This window comes from Buteo buteo, chromosome 1 (assembly GCF_964188355.1).
Source record: "Buteo buteo chromosome 1, bButBut1.hap1.1, whole genome shotgun sequence".
Lineage (NCBI taxonomy): Eukaryota > Metazoa > Chordata > Aves > Accipitriformes > Accipitridae > Buteo > Buteo buteo.
In genome coordinates, this window is record NC_134171.1 from 30,263,490 (window position 1) to 30,289,894 (window position 26,405).

The window sequence follows — 26,405 nt, forward strand, 5'->3', positions numbered from 1 at the left end:
AGCCATACCATCCTCGCTGGAGCCAGAGCTAGGAAGATGGAAGTGGATAGAGCATGCTTGGCAGACTTTGCAACTATTCTGCGGACTAATTTGGTTCATCTCACTTTACAACCACTCTGAACAACATCTTTTGGAGTGCATTATAATGAGGGCTTCTAGCTATTGCTGAAGTACTATCAATCACTGGTTTAATCTATGTATTCCCAACATGTAATGATGTTGTAAAGGCTGAAAAGAATTAATTTGCCTTTTAGTTTGAAAGCAAGACATAAACAGGAGAATCTATATGCACTGGTAGGGAATGTGCCCACATTAAAGTGGATCCTGCTCTGACTACCTTAAAATTGTAAAGTTTTTTACTGCATTTGTAATGAAGACTTGAAAAATACAAGAATTTTGTTAGCAATACAAAATAGGAGCCCCTTCTCACCTTCATTCAAAATGGTGTCTCAAAGATAATCTTTGACAGTAATTTTTGGTAGACATCAAATAATAAAAGCTTTGAATTGTTCAAATGCATTACTTTAATAAAATTATAAAGAGTTGAGGGGAGGAGAGTGGAGCAGGACTTCATAAGGGAAATCCTCTCATCACCTAAGTGTTTCAAATTTGCTAAAAGTAACTGCTTTTTTCCTGCAGGAAAGAGGGGTGGGTGTTCAGCAAAGCTGGAAGCAGTGCTATTCAGTTTAAACTAAAAGAGGGTAGATTTAGACTGGACATAAGGGATAATTTCTTTTTATGATGAGAGTGGTGAGACACGGGAACAGGTAGCCCAGAGAAGCTGTGGATGCCCCATCACTGGAATTGTTCAAGGTCAGGTTGAATGGGGCTTTGAGCAACCTGATCTAGTGAAAGATGTCTAGATGGACTAGATGATCTTTGAGGGTCCCTTCCAACCCAACCCATTCTGTGATTCTATGATTCTACTCAGTTCTTCTATGACAGTAATACCATCCAAGCAACTTCACTAAGGCACTCTACTTGGAAGGAAAGACAAACTGAGTAATGTATACACAAGTTTCCTGGAAAGGCTCAAATGGATAGACTTTGCTTGAACAATTTGGAAAATTAAGTTGTCCCCTATAGTCACCCCTGCCTTCAGCATACCAACTATGGATCTAGATTAGTTTTTATGACAATTACGTTATCAACACTTGTTACGTTATCAACACTTGTACTGTTTAGAAATATTTTGTTGAGCAGAAACATTCAAATGGAGGACTTATCAGGCAGGATCAACTGAGGCATAAACTTGTGTCACGCTGCTTTTTCCAGTGCCATGACTGATGCTAGCAGAGCTGGGAAGCTGGAACTCCTCAGATGGAGTCTAAGCCCAGAAGTGATGAGAGGACTCCAGAAGTCCTTCTGTGTGCCTCTGGCAGAGGGAATGGAGCTGTCTCTGAATTTCCAGGGAATGGGAAGGGGATGTGGGAAGCTCTCCATTACCTGTTTGAAACTGGTTTAGACTCTGCTGGTGAACATACCAACAACTGCTATTCAAAAACTGAGCATAAATTTAATTATGGGTACTAGGGCAGCAATCTTTTAGTGTGAACAGTTCTCATGGATGTATGTCAAAAAACACACATAGAAGACTTCACCTCTGCTGCCTAGGAAAGAGCTAGTCATAACTAAAGAAAAATCCCCCAGGAATATCCGTGTGTGTCCGTCAATTTAAATGGAAAGCTTTGATAAGCAAAAATGGGAGATAAGAGAATGATCTACTTTGCTGGGAAAAAAAGTAAATCTAGATCTGTATCTGTATTTAAAGTAATATTTTAAACCATTTACCTAAAAGCTCAAAATAGAGTATTTCTATGTATCATAGACGCAGATGAGAATGTCTGCATTTATTTTTTTTCCAATGTCTTCTGACAAAGGTATTTGACATCATCCAGAAATTTCCATGCTGCATTCCTCCTTTTTTATTTTTTTGCCAGCCTGCTGGGAAAATATAGTCAAGTTCAATATTTCCCATGTTCTTGGTCTGAACAGTTCCCCATTTTTTGAATCACATCATCCATATTATATTTTGGTCTTAACTTTCTCCAGCTCTCCTCTGTCCAATTAGAGGTTTTACTTCTGTACAGTCCTGCCATTCTGTAAGCATGGATCTGTGGTGTGCAGCTACCAAACTGAGACCCCTCTCCCTCCTAGAGTTGCTTGCCCCATGAACCACACTCAAAACCAAGTTTGGTACTGTTAGGTTACATGACAAAACCTCATCTGCACACCCACAAAGGAGCACAGAGAGATGATGGCAGGAAGAGGAGCCCAAATAATACCCTACCCAGCTACTCCTAGGCCCATCACTGGAGCCATCAGCCCATCAAAGGCCCACCCGCACAAGCTCAGAGGAGCACAGGGGCACAATGGCAGGTGGGGAACCTAAACTGAGGACTCAGAGGAAGGGATTTATATATACATATGCTGTGTATGCATGTAGCAGTTGGGAATACATCTTCAGCCTTGCTACTGGTTGGACCTGGGGACATGGAGCTGCGCCAGCCTCGCCTCTTGGGCTGTCAGATCCAACACAACATATTTTCCCCTACATGTACGGCAAAATCTTTTCCTTTTTCCACTGGTAAATTCAATTTCAGAACAGAAAACAAATCACAAAGTACTTTAAAATGCTTGACAAAGACGGCAGGAGAGATATTATAGCTCTTCTAAACCCCTAGATACTTTGTGTTTAACTTTCTGATATCTGTTAGCCAACTTATAACTTAGGAACAAAAAGGACTGGAAAAGTCTTTCCTGGCAATCATCAGTCCCTTGTTATTAGTTTCTTGTTTTTGTAGGCCACCTTATTATACAGTCCTATTTATTTACTGAGGTCTGTGAGGAGAACAGGCTTGTAAGAGGGGGATTTCTGCTCCCTCTGACCTTCATACAGTTGTGTTACTCCACAGTTAGAAACTTGTTACTGGTTTCCTGCATTATTAATGACCAGGTTTATGCTATTTGTTTTAACACCAGTATTATCGTCTGGTGGAGGCAGTCAACACCACTGGGTGCCTGGGTTTTGCCTCACAAGCGTATTTACAGAGAGCAACCCACTCCTCTCTTTGCCTTTGTTTTGCTATGCTATGTAATTCAAAATAGCTAGTGCTCCCACCCAAGATACTCCTGCTTCGCTCCTTATTCTTACTAAGCATTCTTCTCCATCCTGTAAAATGCATATGCCTCTTTAGCATCCAACAACTCCTTCCTTGGCATCTCACAAGCTCTCTTCTTAATTTATTTCAGCTACAGTCAACTTTTCATGCATGTGGGCAAACAGAACCAGAGGAAATCTCCCGGCCCTAATTCAGCAGCATTAATGCCACATCTGCTTGGCTGTAATTTGCTGCCCTGACATGCACCACCAACAGGCTGTAGTTCAAGATCACCTGTCTGTGATCCCTCGGTAATATACCACAGTGATTCTCCAGCCAGGAAAATCTCATTATTAGTCTCAACATATATTTTGACCTATGAAATTCTGCCCCATTTCTATTAGGCTTTGATGTCATCCAGTTTCTTCCTGCATGACAGCCCACCTTCCTCTGTACTGACAACTTTGGGTCACCAGCAACCTGCATGAGTGCACCCCTAATATGCTCAAGTCATTTATGGGACCCTACAACTGTCCTGAGCACCATCCTTGAAGAGCTTTGCTAGTAACCTCCCTGGATCCTGATCACTTCCCTTTCAGCACAACCCACTGTTGCCTCCACATCCGTCAGTGCTTCGTTCAAAAACCAAAGCCTTAAAAATAAGATCTGAAATGTGCATGAGTACACAGCTATTCAGAACACAGAGCTCTTGCAAATGACTTTCTAAATCATACCTGTTTTCTGAGACCTTTCTCAGGCCTCTTTCTCAGGCACCAGGGACTGATGCTTAATTTCTTTGACTGCTTTGTTGTGGAACAGAAACTGCACATAAATAAGTCAGTTCTAAACAGACATTGCTTTGAAGAGACTCTTCTCAAAACCGATCTAGCTGGCAGACACTGAAAGAATTACTGCTTTGGCCATACTAAATACTAAATGCACCCTAAAAAACTAAACAGAAATATACACTTCTGGAAAGTGGTATAAACTACCAGATTGTTATCAGGGAGGAAGAAAGTTATCTGGAAGTGTCATTTATACTGACTTGAGAATGGTTATCAGGAATAAACAACGCAAGATCTGTTACAGAACAAGCGTATCCTGTTCAGAAAAGCTATATAAGGAAGATTCTGTGCCCCAGCCACAGAGGCTATATTATCAGCTCTTTACAGCACACTTGAAATAGAGCCCTGTGTAGTTCTGGTTTGAAAGCCCCTGAAAACCTATTGAAATGAAGGACAGGGAGAACTGAAGAGGCATCTTAATTAAACAGATTTGAAAAAATATCCGTCTTCCTTCAAATCATTCATGGACAAAGCAACCAGGAATTCCTACTTCGGCAAAAGCAAAATACTCAGGAGTTTTATTTCAGCTATGACCCTAGGAACTTGGTACTTTCACCTTGGTGCTACAGAAATATTTTGAATATGTTCCTCTTCCTTGTAAAGACAAAACAGGAATAAAACCATGAAAAAAGTCTCTTCAAATGCCTGCCAACATGCCTAATAATCAGGCTTCATAGAACAGCTTTCCTACTGCAAGGGTTTGCAAGAAACTGCACAGAGATTTGCAGGAATCAGCTTATGCCATCATTTGCTTGGAGTAGTAAGACAGTAAAAAAGTAAGCTTACTCTGTGGAAAGAGTAGAAGATAGAACCCATCTAATGGAAGCAACTAGCAACTGCCTGATCAGTACAAAATTCCCAAACCCTCATGACTTGGAGGATTTGGAAAGGCCACCTAGAACCAAGGATGATGCCTGTCTGGGAGAGAAGAACTCATCACTGCCCAAGCACCACACAGTAAATGGGAGCCTCCCAGAATGAGTTTGGTGCCAAAAGTAAGACTTTACATCCAAGTCCAGCCCACACTCAAAATTATAGCAGCAATTACTATTGGTGCTTTTTTCTCTTCAAGGTGGCAAAGCACTTTGGAGGAGAACATTAATATTTACATTCAGATGTAACAGGAACCCAGAGTTCATACCAGTTTCTCAGTGACACATCAGTCAGTGGTTAAGCCAAGCCTTTTGACTCCTGCTTTGGTCCTCACCTTTTTGGGCACATTGGAATTAGCAGCCTGCTAACTACCACTGTCTAATCTCATCACACGGCTGTCAGGAGAAAACCTTTCCCCCTCGCCAGGCGAGTTTCACATCAGTCTTGAGGAGACATATTCATAAACATGAGTCTACATAAAAATTAACCCCGATGTAACATTCTCAGAGAAATATCAGTGCACTTGAACTTTTGATGTCAAAAAAAGTTGCGACACCTTAAATCCTGAATGAGTGCTCCAGCCAGGAGGTTTGTAAATACTGTTTAGGTGACCTGTGACATGAAGCAGATCAGAGGATTACTGGGAGAGGAGGATCTTTTGAAGTGTCCAACTGTGAAATATGGCGCTTTTCTTTCTATTTCTACCACATCATCACTACAAATAGAATATATTTCATCTATCTCTCTGATATAATTTAACTCTATTTTCTTATTTCGTTCTGGTATTTATTTTTTTTTTCTGCTGAAAGGGTGCCATCTTCAAAAATGTGACACCTGACCATCTGAAGTCCCAGCATGTGTTCCCTGCAATGTGACTGTGATATGATCGTGCAAAGTCTGCTTGGGCAAAAGCACAAGCAAGGAATTTAGCATTAGATCCTGCCTTTGCAGAATCATGTCTTCCAGCTATGGGCAGACTTTGCAGGGCACACACCTTCATGGAGGTATGTGAAAGTGCGTATGTGCACCATGCAACTCTGTGTTTCTCCTGGGTTCACGTTAGAAAATGAACACAAAAGCTATACCTGAAATGACATCTTCATTGACAGCATTTAAACTGTCTGTCATTTTAATCTCAGCATCCCCATATTACAGGCAAATAACTCTGAACAAAATTCTTCATGCAAAACCTCATGGTTTAGACTTTTTTTGTTTTTTCCCATGTCTCTTTCAAACTCCTCCTGAGAGCCCTGGTTCCTTATATGATCTTCCAGCTATTCACTTCCCATTGCTTCATTTCTCTACCTTTTCTATTAATTTATGACAAGGGCTGAACATAATAGAGAGGAGGATGATTTCATTTGTAAATGCCAATCTCAATTTATGCAAAATAACACCCTCCAAGAGATGCTAATATTAAATTCATTTAGCTGACGACTGCTGTCCAGGCTTAAAACATGCAGCTAATCTCTTACTTGCAAAAAACCTAACCAGGTATCATTTTCACTGGACACAGGACAAAGAGTTAAGTACTCTTTCCAATGCTTGCTGCCTTGCATTTGTTCACAGTGAAGTTCTGTAACCTGTTTTCTAACTGCATAAGATTTTCCTGGAAATTCTCACGATCTTTGATTTTTCTGGATATTATCACAATCTTTTTGCATTTTCAAGCAGAATAAAGTGAAGAGGACTATGTATTGAATAGCACCCTCCTCCTCCCCTCACGATGTGAGGACACCCACCAGCCCATAGCTGACAATCCAGGTCTCTGATGGCTACCCTCCTTCCATCAGGAGGAGCAGGAATTTATCTACAGTGCTGTTGAAAACTGGGGTAAGCTCCTGCATGGGTCATTGCTGACTCCCGCAACCCCTGGCCCCAGGCACTGCCCTCCCCTGCATCCCAGGTCTCCTGCCTGTGCTCACAGGGCTCAACAGCCATCTCCTCCTCCTGCCTTAATACTTCTCTCTTCAGCACTTCACTGTTTGTGCCAGTAGGAAAGTAAGGTTTAAAATTATACCCACTTTCCTAAGTTAGGTATGCTCCCGGCCACATCTGTTTCTTTGCTGAAGTAATTGTTTTCAGTGAGCTACATATGACTTCAACTCAGCTGCTTCCTGAAATTCTTCCAGAAACCTTGGATGAACACCCTCCACCCCTAGTGACTTAGTGAAATGACGCTTCCCTCCCTGGTTTATCTTCTTCTTTTCAACGAATACCTCTCTCTGCTGGCAGCTGACCTCCATCACCTGCACTGACACAGTCATATGGAAAGCCCATGATGATTTCAGAGACAAGAGGATGAATAAAAAGTTGGTATTAAAAACTGCCTCCACCAACAGTTTTATTTAAGTTGGATTTTTTTGCTTATTAAGATTCCAAATTGAGATTATGTTATTTTTTTTAAAAGGGCTATACTTACATAATAACCCCCATTACTGTGCATTTGGTGCTGAACTTTCAAAGAACATCAAAGTATTGAACTGGCAGAAATCACCGGCTAAATCCTAGGGATCCAAATTTTTTGAAGTATTCATCTTTTGGCAGCTGCAGCTTCTTCTGCAGGTGCAGGGAGAACATTTTATTTAAGTCAGTTTATTCATCTAGCTCAATTCAAAGGCTAGTTCACTCAAAGCTGAGAAAATCTTTGGTTGTTAGATAGAGAGAACCAATTTCCAATTTACAGATAAAAACTAGATAGCAACGGATGAGGTTAGTCAAGTGAAGCTTTTAGGACAGTATGATCTGTCAGTTCTATTATTAACTGGAAAAACTTGCATTTAAATTTATCAAAATGCCTTTGAATTCCGTTTTTTAAAAGTCTTCAGCACATTTAAGGAAGCTTTGTATAACTGATTAAAAATAAAAACAGTTTGCCTTTTTAAAATTTAATTTCACATTTCATCCGGACAGAGATTGGTACAATTTATGGGCAAAAAATAATATATTAAAAAAATTGCAAACAGAGGCTATGCTTTGTAGGTGCTTAAATAAATGTGGCTAGATATGACATAACTTTCTGAGGAACAAATGAAGTCTAACCACTGTGTTGAAGCAACAGTCCTTTGTGGAGCAGCATAGCCAACAGCCACTTAAAAAATAAAATATGAAAAAATACAGCAAGGACTTAAGCTAGCACAACAACAGTACTGTGCTATTGCTTTATAGCAATGCCATATCCTAGAAGCTATGTTCTCGGGGGGGACAAAAACATGCCATACTGAGGCACTATAAAACTCCAAGACAACTGGAATACCTGCCTTAAGGAACCATTGCTAACTGGTTCTCCTCTTGCTGTATTTATTGGAGGTATGTGTTAAAAATGCAGTGCTTTATGTTGAAAGACAAAAATGCAACTTGTGTCTAGACCATCTGCATTCCACAAAGTGTAAAACGGGGCCTTCAACAGCACAAGATATCTCCCCAAGACAACTCTCGGGGGACCAGGGGAGCTCCCCTCGGCACGACTTCCCGGCAGGAAGAGAGGAGAATGATGTAAGGGAGGTAGATTAGATTAAAAATGAATAAAGGAGAGTGTATAAAGATACAACCAGTGCCCTTAGAGACAAATACTGGCTAGTGCTGTGAGGATGGGGAGGGAAAAGGGAAATGGGATTTAGCACCCATCCAACAACACAACTCATCATTCGTTAGGATGCATTTCTGCTATTACGAGGAGACAAAAGCTGCAGGACCACAATGGCACCAGCTGCTTGCTGAAGGGCACTGGAGGGGGACTGCAGGACGTCTCCTATCTCCAGGAGGGTTGCCTGCTATTTTATTTCACTGACCAGGGGAAAGACTGAATGGAAAAAGCAAGAGGATGCCCTGGTGAAAGCTATGGAATCCATGAATTTGGCTGATAAAGCGCTAATCATGTGGAATTAAAGTTCATGAAACAAACGGTTGTCCAGGCTGCCCCGCAGCCAGGAGGACGGCAAGAGTCCTCAGTCCTCCCAGCACCCTCCGGCACTGCAAACCGGCTCCCTCGGCCACACTGGTATGAGCTGATAGACAAGCCGCACTGTGAACCATATCAGGGAAATAATCCAAGCTAAAACCAACAACAACCTGTAAAACAATGCTGTAAACCACAATAAGTCTCTGCTGATCTATAGTGACCGGGAACTGTTACAGTTTTTCATTACTTGTCCTTAGCCTAATAGCCAGAAAGAATCTCTTTTCTGCTGAATTGTCCTACATATGGATATACCTTTTTTGCAGGTATTCACAGAAACTGAGCAAGCATTTTACATTATTGCGTTACTATTTATAATAATAAATAAATCATCATGGTTATTTCATGGTGACCTTTTGCTTTGTTTTTCTATGCTGACCTTTATATATGATGGCTCTTGCTTATGGTGTAGCTTTTGCCTGGGTAAACTGAGCAACTTTATCTGAACAAATCATCACTTGTGCACATAAGTAAGAACATACACTATAAAGCTGCATGCACAATTTCAGGTATCAGTCAAAAAAATCTGCCTCTCCCGTTCTAAATGATGTAAACGCTTGTATTCAAGACCATCTTTAGAAGAAAATCTTCTGTTTCTTATGAAGTGTGGAAGATGCCGAAATCATACAAGAAAAGGAGCCATTTACTTCCATTTCCTCTTGGTAGACAAAAAACAGAAGTAAGACACCACTGGTAAAGAATGCAAATTGATTGTGTGAAGGAAATTATGAAATGAGCTAGTGGATAAGGCTGTGTTTGGAGGAACGTTTTCTTTTTTCCATCTATTCCCATGCAAAAATCCCGATAATGACAACTTCCAGGCCAGCAACACTCCTTTCTCACTTCTGTGCTAATAAGTACCTTCCTCTTTGATAAACAGTGTTGAGGAACAAAGCCAGTATTCGCACTCTGCACCTCTCTACTTTGATCACCAGCACTGGTCCCACTCTCCACCCAGCCCAGACACGCGGGGGAAAGCATGGACCCTGTGGCTCAGCTTCTTCTCTTAGTAAGTCTGAACTTCAGATGTCCTCGGCAATGCACAGTGCCCCGCCAGGGACCTTGTGGATTTATGATAAGCGGCCAGAAACCTGAGCTGAGATCCTCTCTGGGTGCATCTGCAAAACAGCAGAGAAGCAATTTCTACCAAAGCTGGGACTGCAAGGGAGCGCTTTGCCCACAGTGACTGAAAATTGTACCGAAGGGCCTTCAATGGTAATCTTTTCAAAGTAGCTGGTGAATTGTGTTCAAAAGCTCTTCAAAGAAACTGCTCCATCAGCTAGCCCGTAAAGCCAATTAAAAAAATCACATGGACCTGATTCTCAGGGGTGAGGAGCACCAGCCTAACTAGTCCCCATCCGTGGGCCAGTTGAAACAAACACCTTTTGAGAATTTGCCACCATCAAAAATGATTCTCGGGCACCTAACATGAACAACTAACCACTAATAATACCAAGGCATCTCTGCTACTGAACTGTATGAAGTGTAAGTGAAAGGCTTTGCCTAGACAGCCCTTTAGCAGCCGTTTCCTCAATCACTGCTATACCTTCTATAAGGTATTTGATACATGTTGGAAAAAATGTACCCAACAGAAGTCGGAGCATTGACTGCAGGCATAAGCCAGCATGATTATTTCCACCCTTCAACAGTAGCTCTGTTTTTACTAACCCAGACACAAACACAGAGGCTGATTAATCATAAAATGTCTGAAGCACAAATACTTTCTATCCTGTTTGTCAAGAGAATAATTTAGCAGGGAACAAAACTGGAAAGCAGACAACAATTTAGTATAATGATATCCATTTCTTTCAGTTCCCTTTTGATAATTCAAAAAAAGCTTATATTTTAAAAATTAAACTAAACAAAATTAAATTTTAAGATTAATACCTTTTTCACATTTGAGAACCCTGTGCTTTTTCTTGTTGCAAATCTAAAATTCTTTTACTTATAAAAATATTTTTAAAATTCCAGTAGATTGCTCAGTTATAATGTAATGATGTGAAAGGGTTAAGTATAGTCTTTTGATTTTTTTTTTTTTCCGTCATTTTTTCCTCTGAACACTAATGGTTGCATAGTAACATATATTTCCTTCTTTCTCCTTATTACAAAACTTTCATACAGTACAATACCCGAATTCCTAATTTTTAGACTACCAAACTTTCTATTCCAAGCTTATTTTCAGGGTTCCTGATATAGGGCTTCTTAATTGTTACTATCATCTTCACCACATCTTTCAAAACTTCTGTGGTATAAATGTAGTTGTTCTATCATGATTAAAAGACCTTCGAAACAAAGATCAACCCCCTTTTTTTACTTCACAAATGAACCAGTGTTTGCTTAATGATAAACACTCACACTCCAAAATCTTACATGGCGTTTTATCACGCACCCCAACCTCTCATCACTAACATCGGTGTGTGGGCAAGACAGTCATGCCAAAACATTTTTACCATCGTTAGGTTAGCTGAAAGGTAACATTAATGCAACAAACAGTCCAACTTTTCTTGTGGGATGTTTATCTTCCACTGGTTTCACTGAAGGTAGAATTAGTACTTCAGGCTATTTTTGAACCCATTTTAGTTTGTACTGCACCAGTCGTTATGCTGTAATCTCTTCTGGTTTGGAGAGCAAACACAACAGTTTATTAAGGGCATGACCCAGAGCATGCTGATGTAACTGGAAGAATTCATATTGACTTCGATGATCTTTGGTCTGATGCCTAAGTAAACTGAAAGACATAACCACTATTTAGTTAAAAATAGTAATGCTCTTGAGACCTTATAATGTTTGTAGGGGTGAGAACCATTCGAATCAAAAGATAAATTTTCATCTCAGTGTTAAGGATCCTATGAACAGCTGCCATTGATAACTATACTGACCCTTCAATAAACTTGTAATTTGCATGACCTGCATACTTAGATACTTGACTGCATGACTTGCACGCAAACCAATGAGAAATCAGATTTGCCATAGAATTAATCAGCAATAAGAGCTTGCACAATTCTGCTTAATTGCTTACAAAGTGCTCTTTTGGCAGTGGTGTGCCTTGAAAAGAATGAATGAAGGCCATCTAATCTCTTTATATTGGAAAGTTGTTGCACACAAGGAAAAAAAAAGTAATTATAATTAAATTCCACTAAAATTAAGAGGAACATAGAGTTCATTAATCTGTGATAAACTAAAAGGAGATAGAAAATCTTTTTAAGGGATGTTTTTGGAAAGTTCCAGTCTTAAAAAAGAATCCCAGAACTTTTTCTTATACGCTTTCCACTTATTTAAATGCTTTTCTACATATAGAAAGAACTCATCTGTCATGCCAGTGATGTCTGCATCTTATGTGAAACAAAGGCATAAATTCCCCAATCTGATAACTCTTTTAACATGAAATCTTTGCAAATTAAAGAAAAATCTACCAAAAAATCAGGAGGAAACTCACACAAGTTTTCTGGTGAATCAAATATAGAAATAGATCCACACATATATCCCCAACAATAGTAATTTATTTATTGGTACTATATGACAAATTAAAATCAATTAATATTATTAGTCCATTTACATTTCATATTTGTTCTTATTATATTGTATTAGTTACTCAAACTCTATGCCTTAATTCTCTTTCAAATGGAAAGCTAAATTTTTAACATTACCAAGATATGTTAAAAATATTTGATGAAGTAATATTTTAGGAAAATAAAATAGATACTCTGTTAAAGCCAAGAATATTCTGCAGGTGTTTTCACTTCGGCTACATCCTTACATAGTGGGTCTGCAAGAGAGATTCTCACTGTGCCTCTGAATGCAGCAGCTCCCAAAGCAGGGGAGCCCGACTGCAGAAGCTGGTACCGAAATAGGACCCACTGGGGCATAAACCTGGAATTGAGCTGCCCAAACAAAAGCTCGGAACTGATAGCCTGGGAGACAGGTTTTCCTCAGAACAAGTTAAATGCAGCGTATTTCTTTTAAACCTAACAAAGTAGTACGAATAGCATGAGAATCTAGATTAAGTACACACACAGCAAATTCTTGGTCCAATTTTGCATTGCTCTTTTTTCTAGCATCTACTTGTAACGGCTCTGAAGCCATTTTATATAGCAGGTATTGGGATGAAATTCACCTAGTGCAACAAGCTGTGTTTCAATTCGACCCTTATGAAGTCTTTACAACATAAATAGTGCTTATGTGATAGAGTGGGTGGTCTGTGATACCAATTTGTTGTTATAATTCAATATGGGACAAGGCAGCTTAGCAGGTGCAAGTGACTTTCTCCCCAGAGGTCTGCCCCTGAAAAAAAGGCAAGCTAATAACAGAGAGACTTGCACATTTCAAACAAGATTAGGCTTACCACTAAAGAAACAATTATTAATATGAATTGACCATTGCCAAAACATTCAAAGACCACGTAGAAACCAAAATCACCACCCCAGAATAAATCCTGCGGTGGCTGGGAATAAAACAAAGAAATGTATTTTATGTCAGTAATTACCATCTGTAAAGAAAACTCCACATTAAGAAAGAAAGAAAAAAAAGGGGGGGCAAAAAACCCCAGCATGGAAATAATTGTTTAGTTACTATCACTAGAAGAAAATACTTTTCTCTGAGATTAACTCTGTGTCAAGTTTGGAGTCTTGTAAGACTGCCAGCTGTCCGGGCATACATATTTTACCACTGAAGTATGCTTTTGTTTCAGAACGGTTGAGACCCCCAAAATGATGTAATCCCCAGCGGAAGACTGACAAGCTTTGAGATATTCCAAAACACAGATGACACACAAAATAGCAAGCAATCAGTGTAACTATATTGTATATTATCCTGTAAGAATCCAACAACACAAAGCTAACACACCAGATAACAGCATTGCTTTGAGCAAACCAGGAGTAGAATGTCACAAAGATTTTTACAAAGAAGAAATCATTCAAGAAGGACAATTATCTACATGGGTGGAGGGAAGAAAGATGGGGGGGGGAAACATATGCCTTTCATAATTAGGGGTTCGATTCCACTGTAGCCGAAAGGGATTTTTTACATTTAAAATTTGATTACATTTCAGAATGAAGCACACTAATTGGTATTTCTGCAGTCTGTTTGAAGAGAACATCTACTTAGGGAGGGGGAAAAATAACAAAACCCAGTGACCTTCATACCATCTATGCCTAATATCTAGTACTTTTGCCAGAAGTATTCATGGCCCCTTTTCGATTGCTGAAGCTATCTCTGGGAATAAGTGCTCTATGACTCATCCCAGTTTATCTCCTCGAAACCAGGAAAGAGATACTAGTGAATATACTGGAATCAAATAGATATTAAAACCAAGAATCACAGCTGCTACAAGGAAAAACAAACCAAACCGCTCCGTCTACCACTACAAGTAATACACTGGAAGAAGTTATTTGCACAGGCAACCCACAAGACAGCACCTCAAACCCAGGACCATCAGGGGAGTTAGTTAAGGAAGGGACATGAGCGTTGTAAAGTGCAGAAACCCCCACTCACTGCAAAATAAAAGGCATGATGCACTCCCAGTTCCTATCTATCTGTCAGAAACACTGCATTGCTGGAGAAGCAGATGGCAAATGGGCATGGAAAATGGAAGCAAAAATAACAAAGATCGTCATTTCTTGTCTCATGAAACTATCTGTAAATGAGTACATATTTTCACTTACACATATTCTTGTTTCTTGAAATACATGCCAGATAAATGTGTATTTTCTGTACAGAGGAATGCTGTCTAAGACACAAGAACTGAGAAGGAACCACCATGAACGTAACTTAGGGGCCATGAACTCAAAGTAAAATATCAAGAGCTTTCGACAAGGATAGTGCCAGTGAAAGGAGATGAACTTTCAGTATAAGACTCTTTCTGAAGAAAGAAGGGGGTTGTAGAATGTGAAGCAAATAGAAAGGCACAAATGACTAAGTATGAACAAAAATAAAGCAACATCCAACCTCTGCAACCTGACCTTTACTAATGAAAGCCCCCAGGAGCAGCTTGGGCACTGACCGTCACCATCCCGCTGCGGCTCCTTGCAGACACATCATGAGCCAGGCAGGTATGCCTGCTCCATAGGTACATAACCAACTTGGTGAAGGATGGTTCCCACACCTCACCCTTGGGAATGGAGGGACAGGTACTTCATAAGGCTGGTTCATTCATAAACAAGATGAATCATGCCCTTGGAAAACCTGTTTCTGTTGGCCATAAAAAGACAGACAGACAGACAACGTTCCTATTTTAAACCTGGGTTAAAGTAGGGTGGTGGGAACAAACCCAGCATACTCCATTTCCATCCCTGATTGCTACAAGTAAGTGTTTTGGGGGAATAATGTAGGAACAGAGGGGGTTTAGGGAGCTATAAAAAAATATGCATAATGCCTTTGTTTATTTTTTTTTTTCCTTTTAAAAAATGAATTTGGTAACCAGTGGTGGCTGGAACTGTCCTACTGTAGCTTGTTCCGGGGCAGAGAGCAGATCTATGAGTGGGAGAGTATGAGCATGGCATTTTCACCTGAGGATACAACTGGTCACTGAAGGCTCCCCACTATAAATGCTCGACCTGAAATTAGGAAAAACAAAGGGCAGGAAGACACTTCACATACATGAATGCAGCAGGGGTGTGAGACAGCCTACAGGTGGGAGCCTGGGGAGACCAAAGGCAGACTTTAGGAGGAGGTGGACAAAAAAAAAGGAAGCGTAGCAAGGAGCTAAGGGTAGACTGGATCCATGTGGGTGATGGAGAGGCAGAGGGAAGAACTGGGGCAGTGGGCTGGAAATGGGGGCAGATGTAAAAACAGATGGACAGAGAGGAATATGAGATGGATGGTGGGGGAAAAGAGCTGTGGCATGAAGAGACAAAAGAAGCTAAAGGAATATAGGCAGCAAATCTTGAATCAATTAGTCATAAACCTCGGTACTCTGCTGCTGTCAAATACCTGCAAAGCCTAGCTGGTATGTTTACCCACTGGTAAACATTTGGTCCATTTGGAAGACAACCTGGTATTGCACTGATCACTTCGCTGGTGCAAGCAGCAGACAGCTGTGATGTGCAGCCAAATTATGTGAACTTGCCAGTAAAATAAGTATCATTCTCTACAGTCAAAATGTTGTTTCAGCTTTTAAGTGTTTTGTTTGCTTACTTCAGAAATTATGTTGAAAGCATCAAAGGAACAACAGTGAGTTTGTGAAGGCAAGCACTCAAAAGTTAACAAATGCCAGAATTACAGTTCCTCAGCATGAACAACATTAAGATAAGGGTGCAATCAATTAGCCCCTACTATTTCTTCTGCTGTTCATGCACAGATTTGCAGGAATGTGAGCAGAGTATGGAGAAGATGGCAGAAAGGGGCAGAAGACGAAAAGATGATGAAGAAACTGAAGAATTAGATCCTGTTTCTCTGACTCCCAATTCTCACCTGTTGTTAGCCAAGGCTACTGGAGATAACGCTCTTTCCAAATTTTTATTTTATTAGGTTTTTCTCTTTTGCAGCCTCCATTCTAATAAACTTTCTTTAAGGTAACACAAGGGTGCCTCTGCCATGTCTATATATTCTCCAATTGCTCAACATTTTAAGAGAAGAAAGGCAGAATTTCCACTGGGATCATGGCATACGGGGGAGCCTCCTGGGTACAGAGATATTCGGTAACAGCCTGGGAAAGTAGTTGTCATCTAGGTAGCTCTCCTTGGTGAACATGCAGCAGTACTTCCCCGTGGCTATAAGCATTCTCCAAAGACTGTTTTATAACTCTAATTCTACCTATCTCTCTATTATTTTTTTTTTAAAGTCTTGGGGGCTACATCAATACACCTGGTGTACACAGACCTGTAAAATAAATATGCACAGACAGCACCAGAAACAAAAGGCTGAAGAAGGAGATTTGAATAAACCAGGAACATTCACACATTATATCCACACATTCCCCACATTAACACAAATCCATGCAAGTCAAATACATATTTCTATTGTTTTCCATTAAATAAATGTGTCTAATTGGCTATGACTGGCTGTTGCCACCTTTCATCAGGCAACTATTTCCACAGTAATGTTTATTTTAATGAATAAAGTGGGAAATTAAAAGAGAATCAGACATCTGGTTCTAAACTAGCCTCAGCGATGCATAATGCTTTCTAAAATTGTGTAGGGCACAAACATCACTCTGTTATTTACACAAACTCTCAATTAACAGAGCTCCCTCAATCCAATTTTACAAACATTACTTTCCTTGCCTGACGAAAGGATATCCAAGAAAGAAAGGCGGGGCGGGGGGGGGAGGGAAATCCTTAGGCTATGATCTGTGAACTTTCCTGTCTTGACAGACCACAGTCCTAGTGTCTACAAAAGAGAGCAGGAGGGTCACAGCAAAATGTAACTTGACCTGAACTTTAACCACCAGAGGTGACATTTACTCAACTATAAAATTTAAAACTAAACAAGAACAAATAGGGAGAAAGGGACTATGAGAGCACCTTCTTCATGTTGATTTAAAATTCAAGACCTGAGAGAACTGCCTTTTAGGTTTATAGTAAGGGCTTGAGTACACATGAAGAGATTTGTGAGAAAGTACTCATTTAAATAAGGTAGTGCTTTTGAACTTCTATAGTACGTGACAATATTTAGATGTTACTGAAAACAAAATGGTAGTAGCACTAACAACAGTTCTAAGGAAGGTATTTAAATTGTTATATTAAAAAAAATTGTATTAGCAAGGTTGACAAATCAATGAAAATATTTAATGTTGCTTATCCCCTTACATCAAAATTGATCCGCAAACATTACAACAGTTTGATACATCCCTTAAACTTGATCTCAGGACTGTTGGAAGCAGAAGGAGCACTGTAATGTTTTCACACTGATTTATACAGAAGCAGAACCTGACCCTTAAAATATAATATCTATGAAAGCAAGTTATCTTAACTATAATGGACAATTGAACAGAAGACCTCCAGAGCCCAAATCCATGAATCTCCAAAGCTTGAGATGAAGAGGGAAAAATTAGGGCATGCTGCCTAGCGAACTGCGTGGGCAAGTGATGTATGTTTAGGCCATAAATCCCTGAGCTATTTATTAAATTCTAGAAATTCTTTTCCATGTGAATTTTATATTCCTGGTTCTGCTGCTGAGATGTTAAGACGACCAACACAGCAAAGATTTTGCAAGATAAAAGATGGATTATGATCAATTATTCAAGGGATTTCTTTGCTTTAACACTACAATAACGCAGAGCTGTATGACTCCATTTTACATTTGAGCTTGACTGCTTCTTGAAATACTGGATTTCAACATATTGCATCGTCATTAAAATACATGGAGATTGCTAGCCTGACATAGGTTGACTGCCCAAAATTCAAAGGCCAGAATTCACCCCTGATAAAATCTCATGGTAAGCACAAGAGAATTACCACCACCACTGAGCTGAAGAAAACAATTAGAAATATCTATAGCTGGCAGTTATTCCTCCTTGCCTCAGTGGAGGCAATGCTGTCTGTCCTTGTGCCATCTGATCCAGCACACAGTGTGGTATTTAAAACAGATACCAAATTGATAAGAATTATGATAGAGTATTTAGAAACTCTTACATGAAGGCATTCAAATGGAACAAAGCAAAATTTTGCAATCTACACCAAACACCTTAACATTTGTGTCTGTGTGCAAAAGAAAAACATGGCCCCCAATCTCATTAGTTTTCTGTCATATGGGTGGTGACTACTAACAAGTCATTTTTTTCCTTTCCTTTTTTTTTTTTTTCTTTAATTTGACAGTTATTTAATACTTCGCCATTTTTGGTTTGCCAGGCTGGGTGTGCTCTGCAAAACAGCAAGAATTTAGTCATAATTTTACAATATGCCAAAACTTGAAGGTTTTGCAAGGAAGTGAATCATGTAGAAAGAAGAAAAAAAGCATTTAACTATGCCACGTACATATAAAAGTACCTTTTCAAAAGTTGCCTAATTCTAAAGCAGCTTCTGTTTTCTTCTTATGCTTAAAGCAAAGAGATATTTGATGTTAGAAGCATTTTCTAAATGCTGTTGAATTTGCATGCTGAAAAAGAATACAAATCATTAATGAAAATTGTACCATATCAGTTTCCTGTTGCAGTTGGCTGTCCTGCTAAGTTGGCAGTGAGACAGAAGCCTGCAGAGCTGCAGGCATATGTCTCATGTTAAAAAAGAAAAAAAAGACTTCATGTTATAAACACTTCAATGAAAATTACTATCCAGTTTGGAGCCAACTGAGACCAGGTGCTGAAGACAAAATAAACAGACAACATATGAAAGTTAAAAAAAAAATCCCCAGCGCCACTGGGCTTCCATTGGGATTGTCTTCTACCATACATTTCAATGTACATCATGAAATCCAAACAAAATATCCCTGCATCTGTACAAAGCAGCCTGATTTTCTCACCTTTAGGACCATGGCTTTTTAACACTGATTTTTAACTTATGCCCCATATTTTTAAGACCTACAAAAATAGGCGTATGCAAATTTAGCTATAAATTGATCCAGAAGACTACTGCAATTTGTATCCCGAAGAATTCACCAGAAAACCCTCCATGTTTCCCAGCTGAGAAATAGCCCTGGAATCCACCCAGGCAGCGACACAAAGCCGTAAGTCAGCGACCGCTGATTTGGCTCACTTGTCTCCCACTTGCCGTCCACGATTTTGAACAGAAATGGGAAAAAGCCTTTAGAAAGGTCGCAGCAGAAAGGTACTGAGGTCTTGGAGAGCTCAAGGGTCCTAAGGAGAGCTGACAAAAATTAGGACACATACTCTGCGCCTGCAGAGTCAGTGGCTAAAGCAGAGCAGGCCATTGCTTCAGTGCATACCCATTTCTCCCTGGTTTTGCATAGGTCACAACAATCCCCGTGAACCCTTCTGACTGTTGTGTAAATCAGATGAACGCCTTCGGACCTGTGAAGTGATCTTTTTTCCCCAATAACTGTGTTATTATGAAGCAAAGGACTGAGGTGTTGCAGCAGCGGCAGCACCTCAGGGTTAGTTAAACTGCAGGAGCTCCCTGCGCGGCTGCTCCTGCGCGGCCAGGCAGCAGCTTTGCTCAGGTCTTCCCGGTGCTCCTGGCAGGGCCAATGTCAGGTCCACCATCCTCTGCGACTGCTGGATCACAAATACTTTCCACTGGATCATGTCCAAAACACATCAAGAAAGTAATACAGATACTGGGACGTCATCTTACACACACCCTCTGCCAGTCAGAGAGAGGGGTATTTTAGGTGTCTGTAAAATCAGCTGGGACAACAGCAAAAAAACCCCTCCTGAACATCCATCTTCTATTTTAGAATTGGGGCGAAAACGGTCTGGGTCTCCTCTGGCTGCAGTAATAACGTGTGCACTGTGGCAGGATGAAGCTATTTAGCTCTATGAACAGAGACTACATTTTGTTGTCCAACTCAAAAGAGGAAACTCATTCCAACTGTGCCTTATCTGCCTGCCAGCCCAAGAGGGCTCTGTGGGGCAAGGATCATCTCCTCGTTACTGGAGGAGACACAGGGAGCATGGGAGAAAGAGAAAGAAACATTGCCATAATCTGAGATTACTTCCTTTTTCATCATCTGATTGGAGCCATCCTATGAGAGAGTTTTCTTTCCTTGTAATGCATCCATGATGATGGCAGCAGCCCTGAAGTTTGCGCAGCCACACCAGCATTTACAGCTCCTCTCTATATCACAGCAGACTGATCTCTACACAGACCATATTCAGTGGCATTTCTAGCATTTGCCTTCATCACAGAGCAGCAGTTATGACTTGCAGGCTACAGGGCAGAGCACATTCCCCAAGCAACACAGCCTATAATCATGCACATACAACAGCCTAACCTGGTGGGAAGAGCTCTTCTTCCCAATTCAAAGTGGAGTGCAAAGCTGTCCCGCTAATATTAGGCATGAAAATGACCCTTTAACATCAGGGACTAGAAGAAGCTGATCAGTATTTCAGAGAGAAGCCTGTCTGGACATTCAAAATGTTTAGCTATTTGATGTGTTGAGGTATTCCCCCACCCTCTGTAACCCACTCGATGAACTTTTAACATAAACAGTTTAGTTTATAAACCTTCGCTCTGGTGGGGATCTGATCGCTATCTACTTGCAGCCAGGCTCCCACACACGCCTGGAATCAAGGAGCAATTTAAACGTGAGTCCTGTACCCCAGACCTGCAGGACTGCCCCAGCAGGACCCAGCATTGCTAACACATTGCTCTTATTTTTTGTGCAGACAATGCAAATGCAGACCTCCTGAAGCGTGAACGGGCAAAATGGAAGCTCTTGAGAAGGCCTGGGAGACAGCACAGCTTGTTAAGACTTCTCTAAATGTTCAAAAAAAAGAATGGAACTTTGAATTTCTTGAATTACATTTCTTTGAAAACTCAGAAGGCACAATATTTGATTTTGCCTTATCTATTTTTTCCCTAAATGACAGCAAGAAACAATTTAGTTGCAGCTTTATTTTATTTTGGATAGATACAGCCAGTTATAGTTCTGTAGGCATAAATACCTACACTACATAGAAATACCAGATTAATCCTTCTCTAATTTGTCTACATGTTGCCATTAATAAAGCATTTAGCTTTTAAGAACATGTGAAAAAAGTCTCTTTGTAGTAAGGATTAAATTATCAATAAACAGCAAAATAAAAGAAAGACTGCAAATATTTTCTTCAAATCATGATTTTTTTTTCATATCAGCTCTGTTGTGGAACTCATGGGTTACATGGAAATAAGCTATAAAACAAGCAAGAGATGGGCTAGCCTTTCACTGAACTAGTTGAAACTTTATAGAAAATATTCTTGATAAAAGCACGCAAAATTTAGAATCACTCAGCGTTTACTCCGAAATTTTAAGATTTTAAACAATGGTAGTTTCACAGTATTTTCCTGAACTGCATGAATTGGGGGTGGAGGGGTGTGGGGAAGGGGTAGAAATCATTAGCAGGTACTTGAGCTACACCTCCACTGTGAAGCAGGGGAAGCCCTCCCGTGTCCCTGCACAAGGAGCATGGCACATTCAATCAAATCCAAAGGGCTTACATTATAACCACAGCCCAGGACCCAATTTCATACCTACCTACCCCTCACTGGGAAATCCAGCAATGAAGCCAAGACCACAGCCAAATAAAAGTGAGCATGCCTGTTCTCTGAGGCAACTGGCTGTCCCTTTCCAGGAATGTAAATGCTTATTGCAAAACCGGCAATGATTTTAGGTCTCATGATACTTAGGCCATGCTAGAAGAAAGGTAATGATACCTTTAGGTAGCCTGCATAACATTTCCCCCAAGAATCGTGTGCTGAGGACAATCAGAAGCAGAAGCAGCCAAGACACTGTGCGTCTAACCCAGTACAGCAATGCCTACACTTCAACATATGGAATTTAGAAAAAGCAATGAAAAAGTCCAGAAATACATTTTATGCTTAAAAATTTCAGTTTTTAAAGGCTGATAAACAGCAGCTTCTGGCACAAGAGGGTTCCTGCTACACCTATGCTCGAGAAGGTGCAACTGATACCTCCAGCCGCTGTTGCACACCCCACCAGCTGAGAGCTCCCGTACGTGGGCAGCGTCGCTGGCTGCCCCGCAGCCCGGCAGTGCCTGGGGCTGGCCTCCTGGCCTCCAGAGCACACCACAGAAGGCAGATCTGCTCTACGAAGCTCCCACAGAGATTTGCAGATGAAAAAGAGAGAACGGCGCAGCTGAAAAAATAGATTTTTAATTGCTTTGCGGCTCTATTAGCATTACTTTTGCATACGTTTGTAGTTGTACACAGCTCTACGTCGACATTTACAAAACTAGATGAACAGATAAGATGATAAAATAAATACAATATTTTACAACGGGTTTTTTTTAACAGCTACCAAAAGGACAACTCTCCCCCCCAACCCCAGCATTCTGTTGAAAAGCACCATTTTCCATTATGTTTTGGTCTATTCTGTTTCCCCTCCAATTTGTAACATTCTGCTGGAAACAGTGATGAAGAACATATGTCTGTGGTAAATTACACCCAGGAGAAATCCTGGAACTGTTACATTCAGTTTTATTACCCAAGGCATTAAGATTGTCTACCACAACACGTATTATTTAACAGTTCCATCAAACACAACACCACTAATATACTTTTATATTATTATGCGTGCAGAAAAATTGTATCTTATTTCTTAAATGTCATTGGGTGATTAACGTGTTGCATTTTCATTTTAATTAACAGTTCCACAATATTTTTAGTGCTTCAATGAAACAAGGTGTTGCATAAATGCAGAACATTATTGTACAAATATTTTGGAAAACATATGTTCAGGCAACAATAAGGGTGAGAAGCCTAACACTCAACAGCCAGGAAATTGTGAGTGCTTACGCTTCTTTCACAATGTAGGCTTACACAAGTGCTGCATCTTAACGTATTCTGCAGAGGGCTGTAATCATCTAGGCTACATCAGGGAAACTAGTGGGGCCAACCAGGTAGATAAGACTAAATCTCTGAGAATAGCTTTCTTTTCCACTGCCGCAAATACTAATCCAGTTTCACTAGGTAACACCAAAACCCAAACATAGCATAAATATCCCCTGTGCACTGATGTGTTGCATCTTTTGTGGGAGGTTTGCACTAGTTCTGTGAGGCAGCCACATCACCGGAGATTTCCTACAGGCATAGACTCAGGCAAGCCTAAGTAAGTTTACATTTAACAAGTATAATAGGAATAAAAGATACCTCCTATAAACACAGCTATTACTTTGACTATTGAATTGACCTCAAAAGTCCAGTTTTCTAAAGTTTTACAAGGGTTTTGCATTTTATTTCTCAAGTGACTCCATGGGAATGACAAATAAAACCAAACAAAAAAAAATCTGTCAAGACTGCACACCTTCCATGCTTTGCAGAGAAGAGGAAAGCAAAAGGCTTAGGCAGCAATTCAGAGCCACAGCTGAGATACGGCTTTTAATTTCAGCTTAACCAAACGGCCTTAGCACAGTGTTAGGTCCAAACTAAACCCAAAACATCAGGCACCAGGTGTATCGGGAAGCAGAGCACAAAGTCCTCTCTGTTCAAAGAAATGTAATCACTAATACCTGAAAATGTAATTTAATGCTTTTCTTCTTCAAGTTCCAAAATGAGTCACAGAAAGCTGAGAGCACCAGTCCACTTCATGAACTGCAAACTGAGACCCAGGGAAAGTTACTTGTTGAATATCATATAGAGAGTATCACTTACTCTATTAGTACTTCTTCATCATGTGTAAGAATAACTGAAGCTATATTGTTCTGGTTCTCTGTGGTGGTCAGTCCCTACACTGAATGCAGCCATGGCTCATAGAAAATACAGTACATAATAATGAAATTGAAGACTGTGCTACAACGCGCACAGGAGTCAAATGATGGTTGCATGGGAAACTGAGTTACTGGCATTTCTCAACTTCGAAGTGCTTGGCTTTGCAGCCTACGTATTATTACTTCTATATGCCTTTTTAAAGTCAACAGTGAATTTTGCTATCTGATGCTATAACCAAAGCTGTCCAATCATGCATTGCCAGCAGGGTTTGAAACTTCAACCGGCAGCTCTGCAGGTTAAGCTACTTAGTAAGAGCAGATTTACTGCAGAATGGATATTGAATACTCAGGAATTCAGGTCCCACATGGGAACCTGGAGGTGAGGAGTGAGCCAGCAGGCAGTGTCTTGAACCTACCCAGTAACTGGCTTAGTTTATTCTCCTGACACATGCAATTTAGCATTCTTCCTATCACTTACCTTGACAGAAAACTGAAAATAAAAGACCACAAATGTTTTGCTTTGTTCTGATCTTGAATGAGTGATTCCAAGAATTACTGAAATTTATTATAGTCTAATTAACTTTTGTGACCATTTAAGAGCAAAAAAGATTTTCTCTTGTTTCTGACTTAAGTAAAATGAACGTGGAACATTGTAGGTCTGAACCATGATCTGTCCAGACCTGTGGCTGTTGCTAACTTGCAGAGCTGGGCTGACCTTGTGAAAATAGGCCAGCTTGTATCTGCTAAAAGAAATAGCCGGTCTGTAGTTCATAGCATGTTCTGCTGGAAGCAGAAGGTGCCTCAGCATTATATCCACTATTGTACCAAAAGGGGAAACCAGCGCTGCCATCTATTCCCCGACTTTCAGCCCTGCTACAAAGACAGTCCTCCTGCTGTGCCTTTGAAAGAAAGTTTGCGGGTGCTCCTATGGTTCTGACTTGCTTTGCCTGTCAAGCAGTGAGCAAGGTACCCAAGGTTCAGAGGGAAGCAGGATGTAGAACACAAGCCTGGCAAAATATCACTCAGGGAAGAGTAGGTCTAAGGCTGCTCATGTTTTCTCAGTCTTCCCAATTCAACTGTACTGCAAATATAGCAAATTACAAATTCAGCAAATTTCCCCAATGCTGAGAAAGCAATCTGTTGGATGAATGAAGGCTTGTAAACTACCTAAGGCGCATTCCTAGAAATTCCATTTTATACTTTTTTCCCAAGACAATCCTTATTTTTGGTCACGACAGTTAGTTTTAATTTTTTTTTTTCCTCTTTCATGAATAAGTCAAAAGAACTGTTGTTCTAAATAAGATGTAAAAACAAAGAATGCTGATAAACCAAAAAAGCATGCAAGCAAGGGGAAATACTATCACACACTTGTGCAGAAAGCACAAACGTGGTTGTGCTAAACACACAGATACAGAAATAGAAGGATGCAAGGAGTCTGGCTTTGTGTTATGCAATTAACTTCATCACGTAATAATGATGTGCTTGGTCTAAAACTATCTCTACTGGGTCTGGCTGGGATGGAGTTAACTTTCTTCACAGCAGCTTGCATGGTGCTGTGTTTTGGATTTGTGGCTAAACCCGCGTTGATAACACACAAATGCTTTGGCTGCTGCTGAACAGTGCTCGCACAGTGTTAAGGCCTTCTCTTTTTCATAGTCAGATGCCCCACATAACGGAGTGAATACTTATGCCTAAGGAGATGAATGAGATGAATGCTGTACTTCAGACACCCACCATGCTCCTAATAGTCCACCCACTATGTGAAAATAAGTAATTTTATTTCATAAACTAAAGAATTTTTGTACTGAAACATTCATTCACCTGTTCATCTGCCCAGAAGTTGAGAGCAAACACCCAGATACTCACTTTTACTCAGGAAACATGCACACTGGAAATCAAGCATGCAAATATTTCATAAAAGCTATGGAATTATTGACAGGTTATGGAACATAAGACAAGCACAATGTCTATTTTGATCTCCATCTGTGCTTGCAACTACATAACCTGAGAGCATAGAGGGCAACAAGGGAAGCATCGATGTACACAGGAATGCAGCTCTTCTTTGATACTTCACTGAAGTTTTAGAGACTTCAAATCTTCGCATACTTAGGTTAGGTGCAACAAAGAGAAACTGATAAAACTGTGATTCAAAACACTGTCAATCATAGGAGAAAAGGCAAAATAGGAAAATGGAGGTTTAGAAATGATCGCATCATGTCCAGTAGAAGACACCATTGAAGTTGTGAGGGGAGCACCATATAGTGGACAAGATGTGCAGTACATACTGGAAAACAGGAGAGCAAAAGTCTACAAGGAGCCTGGAACACTGTAGGCACCATGGCCAGGAGTATTAAAATAACAGCACAGTG

General features: G+C 40.3%; 1 protein-coding gene across 1 annotated transcript in view; it reads right to left on the reverse strand.

Annotated features, from left to right (window-relative positions):
• The window catches only part of SCFD2 (sec1 family domain containing 2), a 207,268-nt gene that overhangs the window by 90,545 nt on the left and 90,318 nt on the right, over nucleotides 1–26,405 (reverse strand). The window lies entirely within an intron of this gene.